Source organism: Rattus norvegicus, chromosome 9, assembly GCF_036323735.1.
Source record: "Rattus norvegicus strain BN/NHsdMcwi chromosome 9, GRCr8, whole genome shotgun sequence".
Classification (NCBI taxonomy): domain Eukaryota; kingdom Metazoa; phylum Chordata; class Mammalia; order Rodentia; family Muridae; genus Rattus; species Rattus norvegicus.
The window spans coordinates 30,581,621-30,596,296 of record NC_086027.1 but is presented as its reverse complement, the minus strand read 5'-3'; the positions used below and the strand labels follow the sequence as shown (position 1 = coordinate 30,596,296).

The 14,676-nt window shown below is 44.1% G+C and overlaps 1 long non-coding RNA gene and 2 other non-coding genes across 3 annotated transcripts; all 3 read right to left on the bottom strand.

Moving 5' to 3' along the window:
• Positions 1 to 370: 370 nt before the first annotated feature.
• LOC120094648 (uncharacterized) lies at positions 371 to 14,245 on the bottom strand. Its single transcript, XR_005489060.2, has 2 exons — positions 12,943 to 14,245; positions 371 to 1,791 (listed from the first exon to the last, which is right to left on the bottom strand). It is a non-coding gene; the product is annotated as an uncharacterized LOC120094648 (long non-coding RNA).
• Mir133b (microRNA 133b) lies at positions 1,632 to 1,715 on the bottom strand. Its single transcript, NR_032117.1, has one exon. It is a non-coding gene; the product is annotated as a microRNA 133b (primary transcript).
• Positions 5,517 to 5,600, bottom strand: Mir206 (microRNA 206). Its single transcript, NR_031921.1, has one exon. It is a non-coding gene; the product is annotated as a microRNA 206 (primary transcript).
• Positions 14,246 to 14,676: the final 431 nt, after the last annotated feature.

Sequence of the window (14,676 nt, the reverse complement as noted above, 5' to 3'; positions counted from 1 at the left end):
ACCTAATCTCCAGGTACCAGATTTCTTCCCTCATGGATGGACAAGGTCCCTTCTGTTCAGTTCCTCCAACATTTGATCATGCCATGTCTGTTTGTATGGGGTTGAACCTTTCTGTTCTTTCTGCTCAGGTACATTTCAGGTTAGAGGATCATGGCTACCTCCAGATCTTCTTGCTTCCGCTACTGGTGAGTGGTACACATGTCTAGCTCTAGGTAAAGTTCCATCACACCACAAAGTTGGGGAAGGAGAGAGAGGGCTGCCACCCACTCTCTTACCTCTAACTGGTTTGCATACAGGTGCTATGTATCTGAGTTAACAGAAACCTCCCAGTTCTACAGTTTACGTTGAAAATAAATAAACGACAAATGTATTCATTTATTAGGGAAAAGTTTATTGAATACCAATTTGGTTTTAAAAGCATTGTCAAAGAGAAAAACCTCATTGTGCACCCTGTCCTAATTTTAGACCTTCGTACATTATTTTCACAGGCAGCCAACTGCAGCCACGTTTCTTCTGTTTGCATCTAGAAAACATGCTCACACACCCAGAAGGCTCTATGGCTATAGAGCAAGCTCGATGCTGTCAGGAACCTCTTCCCACGTAGTAGAATCTCACGTGTGAAGTAATTTTTGGCAAAACTTACTACATACTGACAGTATGCACTAGGATGAGTGTATCTTGCATGCTGGTAGAATCAATAGCCAGAATATAAATGTACTGACATAAATATAACATTTATTTTGGCAATTTTATCTTTTAAAATTTGTTCTTCCTCCTCAAGGGACCATGCCTCTGGGCATGACACCATTATTGTCATAATAGCAAGCTATGCATTCCCTGAATGCTTATGGTTGGTTATTTACACACATTGTCTTAGAACAATGATGTGATTGATCAGGTCACTATTTCTATGTACTGATGAAAAGGCAATTAAGGTTTTAACAGAGGTGACTGAGGCTATTTGACCGAGGCTAGTTATGAGTTCACATGATAACTAATAAACAAAACAGGAAGGTTTCAAACAGGAAGACAGGGCTTTACCTTAATCATAGGTACCAGCTATGGGGAGTTGGGTAACCTCCTTCTGTGTACTTTAATTTCAGTGTACACAAAGCTCTGGGCTTCATGGAGAATGTAGAACGTCACAGGCAAATTCAGTATATATATAATATATATTCATATATGTCCACACATATATACATATATATTTGTCTATATCCATCCATCCCACACATTTATGAATGATATCTTGGACCGAGCATGTTTCAGCCTGCAACTCCGTTGAGTTGTGCTGTATTTCCATTGTCAGTGGCCTTACTTATGCTTCTGTGTCCTTGTGGGCAGAAGACCTGTCTCCTATGTACCATATTCTGCCACTGGCTGGCCTAAGGCTGGCCCAAGCTCCATCCATCGCATCATCAGTGGGTGTGCATGGATTTAAATGTGGACACAAAGGCAGAGGATTCTGTGTGTTGAGCATGAGACCTATGATCTCTTGTGAACCTGGGTTTTCTCCTTTCTTCTTCCTTCCTGAGAACATGAGGCTATGAGGACAAAACCAGAACTGCTTTTCATAAGCAAGATGGTAGCAGATAATTTCTCTTCTCTTCTCTTTCTCCAAAGATTGGGCTTTGCCAGCCCTGCTGTAGCTGGTTGAAGGGGACCAAACCTCTCAGGAAGACGGACTTGGTTCCGTTTGACCAGCCAGAGCAGGGGGCCGCTCCCTTGGGAAGTGACTGCAGCCTCTAGTGTGTGAAGTCCTTGGAGTGTTCGAGCATCGCTTGTCCAAGCCTGTAACAGAGAGAACACATTAGCATGAATCAACCCCCCAAAGAGTACATTACCCTGACTAACCACTCACACGACTTGAGAGGAATCTCACAAAGTCTGTATTTTGCTTTCTAGTTTTTATTTATTCACTTTCTTTAGCTCTCTATTATTTTTCTCAAATTGGAACATTAGGCACCAAAATGGAATACAGATATAGAATATGGAAAAAAACAATAGAAACTCCTTTCTTTTATATTCCAAAATAAACTTGACAAGTGTATTTATATGCATATGTAAATGTGCATTATACAGTCCTCTATGAATGTATCATGTTTGCATTAAAAATGAAATATAAGTAGGTAGGGATAATATACAGTAACTACGATACTGGATTTTTAGTTTTCTTGTCATCTAAATGTTTTTCTTTATAGCTTTTCTCATTTGGAATCAAATATATTTCAATGCATTATATTATATATATTTATCTGTGGCTTGTTAATTTTACCTTACACGATACCTGTAACATTCATGCATATTAATGTGGCCATTGCAATTCAGTAATTTACATAGTTTGATAGTTTTTATCATGTAAATATATTCTCTTCATTTCTTCTCCCAGTAATAGATATCACAGTCCTTTGGTTTGCAAGAATGAATGGAACTGACTCTGGTAGAGTCTACTGAGGGAGACTGAGGCATTTTTGGTTCTTGCAGATCATGAAGAAGCCTGGATTCCAGTAGGTAAGAACCTGATGAGTTGACCTTGTAAATGAAAAGTACTGTTTACCATCCCAAGATACACAGGAATGGGGCCCCAAAACTCACGACCTACCCTGCTTTTTGAGTACTTCCGAGGCATCTAAAGTTTGAGAACCATTGAACTAGAAGGGGTATCCTCCGATTTTTACTTGTTAATAGTGACGTGAGATCAAGTGTGGGTAAGAAGGAGAGACTCCCCCAATATGTGGCTTGGCTATCTTCATAAAGTATAGGAGAGGAAAGACGTAGGCAGAAAAGATAGTTTGAGTGCTTGCAGAAAACCAATTTTCTCCCTTGGGGTTAGTTACTGGCTAACGTTTCTTTTTGATGAATAGAAGTCCTTGAGAAGAAAGTGTGGCCAGGCAGTGGTGGCACGCACCTATAATTCCAGCACTTAGGAAGCAGAGGCAGATGGGTTTCTGAGTTTGAGGCTAGCCTGGTCTACAGAGTGAGTTCCAGGATGGCCAATGCTACACAGGGAAAGCCTGTCTCTAAAAACAAAACAAAAGAAGCAAACAAAACCCCCAAACCACTCCCTCCCAAAAAAGAATGAAGCAAATGTGTAGACGTGGACTCACTTTTATCTGGGTCTAAATTCCACCAATGCTTTCTTGATTCATTTTTATTATTTATTTATTTATTTAACTTATTTATAGGATATTGAGGATTTGCTACTGAGAAATATCAAATGATGATATTTGGTGTTGAGGTGTTAAGTAGCACGTTGACAGGTCAGCATGTTTGTCTGTATGGTGAAAAGCATGCCTACTTTGCCTGCCTCCTGTGAGGTTTGTTAGTAGTGAAGGGTGTACGGAGTCCTTCAGGTAGACAGTGGAGACCAGCAAGGCTTGTAGGAGAGTCTGAGGGGGCAATTCTGCTTGCTTTTGAGACCCAAACTTCACTTTCGACTTCATCTTTCCTTGTGAATTGTGCCCCATCATTCATCAACAAGGCTTTGCACTTATCCGTGAATGTGTTAAAACCACCAGACATGTCTAGAAGTGAGGTAGTTGGGTGACTGGCTTCTTCAAGATGGACTCCATTTTGAAAGGTCTGTCTAGAATCGACAAGGTACCTCATACTTTAAGGCACCCAACAGGGCACTGCAGAAAAGACAACTGGATGAGATCATACCTATCATGTATGTATATAGGGATGAGAGAAATAAACATCCCAAAAATATGGCGTAACTCTAGATAATACTGAGGTTTCTTTGTGTCCCAAGTCAGGCCTCCTTGGTGGGAATCCTCCAGGCTTGGCGGTCACAATCTTAACCTTCTCCATTGCCCTTTTTCTAGTAACAGGCATCTAGTGGCTCCTGTCCTTTATCTTCTTCTGTGCCTATCTTGCCTACAGCTTACGTTAGGGAGCAGGAAGCCAGGCAACTGCAGTGGCAGAGACAGCCTGGCTGTCTGAATTTACTCCTGAAAAAGTGTATGCAAGAATTCTGAACACCACTTCCCCAGCTCTTTCCTTTTCTTTGCCCATGTTTTTTGACCTAGCCTCAGCAGCACAGCCATCTAACAGGTCGCTGATTTCAGGATGTCATGAAACCAAACACCAGGGTAGAAAAAGAAAAATCCATGGTCAGAGCAGGTGAGGTTAGAAAAAACCAAAAAGACTGGCTGTCAATGGAAAACAGTTTGATTTGAGGCATCAGATATATATACTAAAGTCTAAAACAGAAAGGACAGAGATATTTCTTGGAAAATGCTAGTGTCGGACACCTTACTATCCAATACAGGGGTTCTCCATCTTCACACATTGAAATTTTGGGCTGGGTACCTCGTTGCTATGGAGATGGTCTGAGCACTGTACATGCTTCTCTGCATCCCTGGTCTCCACATCCCTGGTCTCCAGGAATACCCTAAGTGTGACAACAATAATTCTGCCCAAATTACTCAGTGCCTGGGTACTGATCTACAGTGGTAAGATTCTGTGCTCAGTCCTGAAGCTGGTCCAGCTCTAGTAGTTTCCCCCGTCCTTCCACATTCCTGTCTATCCCCAGAAGAATAGGGTGGCATGCTCATGTTGGTAGCTAGGGGACTACCTGGTTCCTGAAAGAGGGATCTAGTGGTCTCCAATATGGCTGCATCTCACTTGGGAGCATGAGAGAGCTGCCCAGCATGTTCTGTATGCTGATGTTTTTGAGGGTCCAGCTATCTGTCTAGGAAACACACATATCCTTTCTCTTCCTTTTCTCCTGTTCTGGGCTTCTGGGCATGCATCTCAAATGCTATGGTACTTCCTTTTGTTTTGCTAATGAGCTCAGCTGCAAGTTTAATGGAGTTCTAGCCCATCACTATAGCTTCTCATCTTCTCAATTGCCCTCTAGTGTTTACTTCCTTCATGGCATGAGCTTAGACACTAGAGAGAACTGGGAACACAGGGGGACTGGGTTAAGAACAAAGGAACTAAGGCCATTAAATGAATGCATCAGTATTTTAGCACCTCCACCTTTCCTCAGACAGTGTGGCTTTGAAGTAACACACTAACAGGGGTCATGAAGTAGAAACAACAGCCTGGCAGGACCGGGAGAGGTGTGGCGCCTTCCACCAAAGTGGTGGTCTTCGGAGCCTAGGCGTTGTTTACTTTCTGTGTATAACACAAGTCACACACACACACACACACACACACACACACACACACACACACACACACACACACACACATAGCAACCGCTACACATGTGGCACCATGAACTATCATTGAGCTTGCTTGGTAGAAACATCCACTGCAGGAGAAATACGAGCAGAGGAAGGAGCTAGAACCCCGGGAGCCGATTCTCTGAGAGTAGGTCTGAGGAGTGGCACTAGGGAGGTTGGTATAAAGGAGCTAGGTTGTAGGCCTAAAAGCCCCGTGCTGCGGGAGAAGTCTGCAGAGGTGGATTGCTGGGGAAGAGGGCACCTGCAGGTAGGACAAACGTGGCCAAGGAACGAAGAAGTCACCGGTGTGTTCTCTGGGTGGAGTCGTCGGCCGTGAAGAAGCACTTGCCAAAACCACACACTTCCTTACATTCCATAGCGCAGTGATATCTATGAGGATATAAAGAAGCATGTGGCCTGGGGAAGAGGTGTCCTCCGAGGTCCTCGTCGCGCAGAAGGCAAAGCCACTTTCTTCCCTGCACAGGTGAGAAATGCTAAGGATCCCTGGCACCTGACGTCATCCGTCCTACATCCGTAAGTCGCCATCTTGGCCTAACAGGGCTTGTTGGGAACAAATTTCTTCCTATATACTTAGGTCGGAGATCAAGGACCCCAAGGCTCCCTCAAAGGTCACTAGAGATTTCAGCGCAGTTATGGCCTAGCAACTGCGTTATCACTATTAGTAACCAATCTGCTGCCGTTGCAGGGTGGATTTCAAAATGGTTATATATATATATATTTAATATTATGAAGCCATTAGAACATTAAAACAAGGGGTGACTCCATGCATGCAGAGAACTGCTCAGCTTAGAGCTTGCCAAGGAGCTTCCTACTTGGGGTGCTTGGAATGCACTGACAGGCTGCAGCTGCCAGCAAGCATTCCAACACAATTGTTCATTGTGGAAAGGATCTTTTTTGTTCAGCCTCTGCTGCCCGTGGCCTATCCACCTGCCTCACAATCTGTGAAGCCTGGGCTGTAGGAGAGGAACGGACACTGGCAGCTGTTGAGCCATTCGGGGTCTGGACTGATCACCCTGGCTGGAGAAAATTAAGGGTTTGAGCTTCTTGGCATAGAATTCTCTGCCAGGAAATAGGGAAGTAAGCTAAGAGGAGAAGTGGGGCCCAGAGCCAGCTCATAGCTATGTGAGGGCTGCTTCATACAATCAAAGAACAATAATAACGATAAATAACTTTTTTCAGACAAGTTTTCTGTGACAGGATCATGTTCAATGACTTCTCTATGCCACCTCTTCGAATCCTCATGTCTATGTGAAGCTGTGCCCCCTACCCTTTCTGGTTTTACTCGTGAAGATATGGCTCTAGAAATGAATTAATTTGTTTCTATGTGAATGAAAATTATTAAAAAAAAACCTAACCAGATTGGAAGAACAGCCTTGTATCAGTACAGGTTCTCTTCATGAGAGCTTGGAAGGTAAGAGGTGTTGGGAAGGAAGGGAGGAAGGGAGGAAGAAAAAAAGGAAGGAAGAAAGGAAGGAAGGAAGGAAGGAAGAAAGGAAGGAAGGAAGAAAGGAAGGAAGGACACAAGGATTTTATACTCCATTTTCATCCTTCTGCAGTTTTAAGTTTGGTGTTGGTATTGCATTGATTTAGAAATTGTGTGTGTGTGTGTGTGTGTGTGTGTGTGTGTGTGTGTGTGTTCCTCCTTTAGGTGTGTAGGAAAATGTCCCAGGCATCCTAGTCAAAACCTTTGTGGATGACATTGGAAAGAATCCAGTAATCTATTTAATGTAATCTAATGGCCGTTTAAGGTTCTGCTCTGAAAAGACGTCATTCCTCTGGGCTCAAGCACAAGCTTTATGTAAGTGAGTCTATGGCCGAGCATCCTGCACATTTGGTGGAGTGATCTATCCAAAACTCAAGTGTTGGGGACAGATGTCTCTCAAGGGGCGTGCTCAGGTCAAAGGAGATGGTGTCACCTTTCAAAGATGACTTTGAGAAAAGTACAGATGTCTCATTTGTTCAGAGAGCCATAGTGCTCAAGAACAGGGCCAATTTTCATCCCCACTTGTCAAATTTGTCACAGAATCCTCTAAGACGTTTGGCACATTGTCAGGAGTGAATGTCTGCAAAGCCAAGAGAGAGGCCACTGTGTTTTCTGTGCCTAAGAACTGCAGTGACCAGTTCTATGATATTTAACTATTTATGAGCCAGGCTGATGGTGGTGAGTTCCTGTAAGGAATACAAATAAACAAGGTTTTTAGGGAAAATATTTGAGGTAACTAGGGAATGTAACTACATAATCCTGTTTAACATTTGGGTGTGAATTGTTTGGTCTTTGTTAAGCACAAACTTATATGGTAAACATAAAAGTTCTCTGTAAAATGTTCTGGGAAAAAAATGGAAAAATGTTCATAACCATTAACTCTGAGGTTCACGAGTTTGGGAAGCTGACATTCTTATTGGTTTAGAATACACAGAGAGCTTTGAGAGTCAACAGAAAGTTCAAGGAAGGACTCTACAGAGAAAGGCTCATCTAAATTCTTGTTGCACTTGGTTGGACTTAGGATGCAAGGAGGGACCTTCATAAAATGGATTTGAAAATGTTGTGAATGGCAGACTGGAACACATGCAGAAACTGCAACAATCAGAATAGCTGATGGGCAAGAAAAACGCTGCAAAAGGTTGTAAGAGGAAGACGTGTGTTTCCTTGGGGTTGGCACAGGGCAAAGAGCATTTATAAGGAAACTGTCAAATGTTTCCAGATCATTTCATGACTTTCTATCAGCTTGAATCTTATGCCTTTGATAGGTGGTGTTGAAGAGAACTGAGAGACATGGCGTGCGGTCCCAACACTTGTACGTTGTGTTGTGTTGGCAAACACTCACCTTCCTCCTCATCTGTGCCCCAGATGCCAGGATATTTATCGGAAAGTATTGGTTGAGGAACCCCATCTGCCTACCAGAAGATGGTTGGCTATTGATGAGATGGCATGTGAAGAGAACAGGCTAATGACAATACAAGATGTCACCCAGCATGCTACTGGGCGCAGGATTTATTTCCCACCACCCAACTCTGTCCCACAATTGACTAATTTGTAAAAGCCTCCAATTCTAAATAGCTCTTCCCTTTGTTTCAGGTATATTGAAAAGCATCAAGACTTAAGTAACAATGAAAGTGGTGCCAAGATCACAAGCCACAACCATGGTTCTTTTCTTTTCCTCCCTGAGCTGAACATTTATATAGCAGAACACCAATAGTGCAAACATTGACTCACAGGGACATGAGGTTGTTGAATTCCCAGCAGTGGTCTTTGGAACATTTCTGAGATTTGGGGAAAATTGGGAGTGAACTGAGACAGGGAGAAGAGTGGATTACAGACCAACACAGTGCCGTAATCTTATTGGATGCAGGGGGCATGAGGATGAAGACCACGTCTTGGTTATAGCCCCAGTTCTCTTATTTTAAAGTGGGAATAATAGTGCTTACGCAACAAGAAACTCCAGTAGAGACTTTCGGAAAGTGTAAAGTGCTGCGAGCATAGCATTAGTTTTAAAAACGGTTTTATTATTAATAGTAGTAGCATTTAATATTTTACTTTCTAATGTAGTGGCAAGGCACACACACCATGTAGGAGTCTTTATGCATGACCTACTTAAAAGCCTTTCATTAGTACAAAATTATTTTTACATATGGATTTATTCGTAAGTAGGAAAGCTTAACTGTTACGAGAAGATGTTCTCCTAAGAATTCTGGTCTGCCTCAAAAAGCCCTCGAAACATTTTGACATATCTGTAAAGAAGCTGAGAGGAAGGGTCTTCATCAGCATCATTTCTAACAAGAGTCATTATTTCATGACTCATGACTGAGTTTCTAGGGCATCAGTCTCAGTTTGGGGACCTTTATGAGTTTCTTAGTAAGATGCCCAGACATTCCCTTCAGTTACTACACGGCATTTTTTTCTCTGATGACAGATCTGCATTTAGACTGTCAGCCCTCTGCTGAATGAGGAGGAAAAAACCTGAACCATGTTGAATGTCACCCGTGGCTCCCTCTCTTTATCTCCGTTGAAGGAACCTCTGGATTCCTTCCTGGTTCCATTTTGAACCTGGTCACGATTTCTGTGTGTAACAATGGCAGCGTGGGAGGAGTGGCCTGACAGAGAGGCCTTGCTCCAATGCCTGATAACTTCTGCCTTACACTCTGACATCTAGTACTGGTGATTGTTCATGAAACACAAGCCAGTCTAGAGTTTAACAGTCCTTTGGGACTGTCATCAATCCGACTGGGTAGGAAGCATGTGAGAGTCCCCTCTCTCTAATGCAAGCTAAGGGTAGTATCTGGTGATAGGATCCTCTTTTTCCTGGGACTCAGCCAGGACGTTTTGCTATTTTTAAAGCACTGACCAGTTCTGAGTGTTGATTGACTCGTGGGTATAAATCCTGGTTTAACTTCTCAGGGGCAGCCAGGGCAGCACCAACTCTAAAATCCTAACTTTTCTCCCTCCAGTCATTCTGTCACCTCTCTCGGACAGGACAGGGGAGTGCCAGTGACATTGTACTAACCTGTTGTCCTTGTTTACTTCTCACCCAGGTGAGTCAGAGCTGGAACTTTAGGGAGGGATAGGACCAGGGATGAGAAGAAGCCAACATGAAAACAAAACAAAAGCTCTCGTTTGGAATCTTAATGCTCACACCGATCCTGTGGTATTTGAAAATTTTATTTTTTCAAGCAGCAGGGGAACTGGACACAAAGTTCCACTCCTAACCAAGAAATCTATTGCAACTGATACCTGCTGAAATGGACCATCAGTTTTCTCTAAAGGAGTGACATTGGATAGATCAATCCCAACGCAGGACACGCCTATGATCAGAGCAGTTGGCTAACACATAACTGATGTGTGTGTGTGTGTGTGTGTGTGTGTGTGTGTAGTGTGTTTGTGTGTGTGTACTAGCATGTGCACCTTGTTTCTGTTTGAGAGAGAGAGAGAACATGAAATTGGGGGTAGGGTGGTGGGGAGGACCTGGGAGGAGTTCAGTGAGAGGAAAGAATATAAGCAAAATATATTGCATGGAAAATTTGTTAAAAGGCCAGTAAATGAAATAAAAACCCTATCTCAAATGGGTTAATGAATTTTGAGGCAGAAAGTAGTTAAGAAAGCACACAGCAGGTAAGTTGCAGCTATCACCTGATTTTTTTTTCCCTCTCTGATTAAAAGCACATATGCATTCTTAAATGTTAGCATTTCCAAGTCTTGCTAACTATTAGTGCCACCAAAGAACTAAGGATCCAGGTCCTTACACTCTGACAGAGCCATGCAATCATAATCTCTTGGCGGGCTGGGGAACACGTGTTTGAAGGGCGCTCTGGCAGCCACGCCCACTTTATTTTGTTGCCAGATGTAGGAGGACTTCGAAAAACCACTGATCTGAGAGTGGGCAGGATAAGGAGAGACTGGGTTCTAAAGTAATGAAATTATTACGGTTACAAGCTATGCACTCCACAACAGTGTAAGGAAACTTTGGATTAATGACGATTTTCTGTATACATGAAGATAAATGGTAGAGTCTGAAACATGATTACTCTCTTTTCAAGGAGTGGTTGATATACTGGTCACAGAAAGGCTTACATGGGACCCAGTGAGTTATCTTCCCAGTGTTCCCAGTGTTCATGGTTTCCCAGGAATCTCGCCCTCCCATCCCGCCCTCCCCTACCTCCCCCTTTTGCTTATTTCCACCAGCGAAGTCCCCTTTTTTGAGACATGGTTTCACGCTGTATCTCAATCTGGTCTTGAACTCCATCCTCTTCTGAACTAGCTTCCCACCTGCCTCATTCCCCTAAATACTTTACCTATGTTTTCTTCTTCACTAATGTTTGTAATTGGTCTTACAGTATATCCTGTGTGACCTTGGTGACACTCTAACTCCTTGTGCACTTGAGAACCGCACCTGCCTCTCCTCCGATTGGCTGGTGTCCTGATGGTTTCAGCTTTTGGTTTACTCACCTATGTCTTTTAAGGCCCACCACACAGGAAGAGTGACGCAGATTAAACTCCCCCCGACCCAGTGAGGCGATGTGTGTGCAGATGCTCTTACAAGCACTATAACAGGTAACCTGTGTTAGACATGCCCCCAGAGGAAGGAAACCACCAGAACGCAAGAGTGCTGTTTGTTGAAGAGTCTCCTTTTGTGCAACTGGCCCTGAAGTCAGTCACATCATGCCTGTGAAGAAATCTGAATTCCAGGAAACAGCGCCTTTAAAAAAAGCACGAGTTTCGAATTCAGTGCATTATAGTCCCCTGGCCATCCAGCTTAAATATGAACGGTCAAGTCCCACTTTTAGAGTTCGTGATTTGGTAAGTCTGGAGTAGGGTCTGGAAGTATGGACTGTAGCCTGTTTCTGGGCAATATTGATATTGCTAGTCTGCGGACCACACTGATAACTACTAGGTCAGTATTTCTTATGCTGTACAGGGCAAGGGCAAGGAACCGACCCTACATTCTGGCCTCTTACAAATGAGGTGGCAGACAGGAGGAAAAACCATTAGACGCCAGGACATAGTGAATTGTCTCAAAGAACTGTCTCAAAGATGTAGTTAGACTCCAAGCCTCAGAAGCTCCTTTGACAGCAAGGACACAGTCAACCAACATGCCAAAAAGAGAGGGAAATCCCATCGGGGAAGGTTGCCAAGAGTTTTGACTTGAGTTATTGGGCGTCACTTGAAATAGACCCTTTGCACCAGGGTTGATCAGTAAGGTGTTCACTGGGGTTTGATGAAGAGTAGGTTCGAAATGAGGTAACAGGTTTTCCTGAGAAGAAACGCTCAGCACAGGGCCACTGGCACACATGCCCTCATGTGGCATTTGCAGAGAGATTATAATGATAATATGTAGTGTAACAATGTCATGATAATGAAAATCAGCAAATGCCATTAGCTCTGAGTCCACCATGCCCCGCCCCTGCACTGTCAGTCCTCCCTCCCTGTACTGTTACTAAATTGAAGGAGGACTGACAGTTACTTAAAGTCCAAGGGGCAAGTCAGGAACATTGAGTTCCGGTCTAAACGTTCCAAAGAACTACTTGGTTTAGGGATTGTTTCTTAGTTTCCCAAATGTTGTAACTGTCCGCATTTATCTTAGTGGGAACTCAGCCTTGTCGTCGGGTGATTGTGATATATATTTTGATGTATACTGCGATATAGCCAACACACACACACACACACACACACACACACACACACACACACACACACACACAAACACACAAAATTTCTGTGAATTCTTTGGAAAAAAACTCAATGCACTTTTTTTAAGACACTCTAAAGGCATGCTGTAAGTTCAAGGTCACATGATGTTGAGTTCACATCTCTTACACCGAACACACTCAAGCTTCCTGAGGTAGTTTGCCAGTCTGTGAAGGAATCTGTCCCCACAGTTGGATTCAGGAAACAGCATCTTTCACTGTCCCTGGGTGTCTCAACACCCATATCCTCCCATTTTGATCTTTGCTCCAAGCTCCTGCACACAGCAGGCCCACTTCAGTACAAGTCAGCCACATGCGCCACCCCCACAACCACCCCCACAGGTGGGGGGGGTGTTTCTCTCATTCCCACTGCTGCTTGTTTGAGATGCAGAACCCCGAGCTTCACCTGCTCGCCTAGATCTGCCTGGCTGGCTTCACATAACAGAAGCGGATCACCCACAGGGCTCCCCAAAAATTCACAAAGAAAGAAAGACAGCTGCATAAGGCAGGAACAGCCAGGGGACAAATAGAGGAGAAAGCAGCATGCAGAATCAGCTCTGTGACATACCTGGGGAAAAGTTGCAGGCGGGTCCCTCCTCCTCTGTGGGCTTTCTTGCCCCGCAGGCTTCTGCCCCCATTGAGGAGTGTAGAGCCTGGCTTGTTATTTATTTATTTCCAGAGCTAGCAGGGTTGGCTTGCATTTCTATGCCTTCCTGTCAGAATCCTCTCAAGGAAACAGCAGCTGGTGAGCTCAGAAATGTCAGTCAGAATCTTGGCCTAGTTTGGGGCCTTGAAGATTCTTACCGAAAGTTAAAAAGGTTTCTGGGCCAGTGTCTCCTTTGGGTTTTCCCTCTCCTGCTTCTCACCTTTCCTTCTATTTTTTCTTTCCTTTCCCTTTTCTCTCCCCCAGTAGCTAGCTGCTTAAATTGCCTGCTCCTGCCTTTCTGACGGTCCCCTCTTGGGTAAAGCTGTGGCTCTTCTTGCAGCCCAGCTGAACAGCCCGGTGACTTTCTGACAGTTAGACGGCCGCCATGCTGCAATCATTTCTTGTTTGTCTCCTTACAGATCCCCCCTCACTTCGTTCCACTCTTACTTCCACCATCTCTATTCTTTCCAGCCTTTCCTCCTGTGCACTGTCCTCTTTGACAGTCTATCATGCAACCCTCTGTGCCCCGTGCCTGTTTCTCTTTCTTTTCTTTTTTTCTTTATGGCTGTCGTTTATTCTAGCTTTACCTCTATGTCTGACTAGTCATCTGTCAAAATGTGTTCTGGGTTCAGGTTTGTCCTCCTCTCCTCTCCTCTCCTCTCCTCTCCTCTCCTCTCCTCTCCTCTCCTCTCCTCTCCTCTCCTCTCCTCTCCTCTCCTCTCCTCTCCTCTCTTCTCCTCCCCTCCCCTCCCCTCTCCTCTCCTCTCTCCTTCCCTCCACTCATCTCCTCTCTTCCTTTTTCCATTTTCTGTCTCCCTGGTTTCTTCTCCATCTCCTCTCCCTGATCTCCTTCCTCCTCCTCTTTCTCGGCTCCCCTCTCCTCCTCTCTCGATTCTCTCTCTCCAGGGCTTCTCTCTCTCCAGGGCTTCTCTCTCTTTCCAGGGCTTCTCTCCCTCCAGACGGTCTCACACCCTGCTTCATCTAGTCTCTGCTTTTCCAGGCAAGCCTCTTCCCTTTTGTACTTTCCAGCGCTTTGCCCACCCCCAGTGTGTTCTCCCACCTGTTTGTGTCTTTTAAGGACCGTGGTCATGTCCCTGCCTTCTGTCCACCTCAATCACTCCAGTGACGGGCTTCTGAAAGCTGTTAAATTACACCTCTTCAGCTGTCCCACTACACAGAGAAATGTCCTCTGCTAAATCCCCCTTTTAAATAGGCAAGTCCATATTAATGTGCCTATTTATAGAGTGTACTAAAGCGATACACGAATTGTTTTAAAGAGTCGGAATATAATTAAAAAAAGTAAGTGGATCGTCATCTTTTGGTTTGCAGCAATGTATGCTGCTTGAGATGTGGCTTCTTTTAGCTCATCTGAAACTCACTTTGCATATTTGTCTGATGGGGAGATATCTTATTGTGGAAAATATGAGTAGTTTGGGCATAGATGCTCAACAGCGTGTACTTGGTGAGTGCTTGCCGGACTGCGGTACAACTTTTTAGACACCAGAATTGGGAAGAACTATCCATGCCCATGAGAGACATCCTGATTCTTTTGGGGTTAGAACCTGAATCTAGGGAAATATATGTAACAGATCCTGATTTGAGACTCATGGTCCTCAGTAAGTTCTACTGGCACCCGAAGCTGGGTTTGAGAGCCAG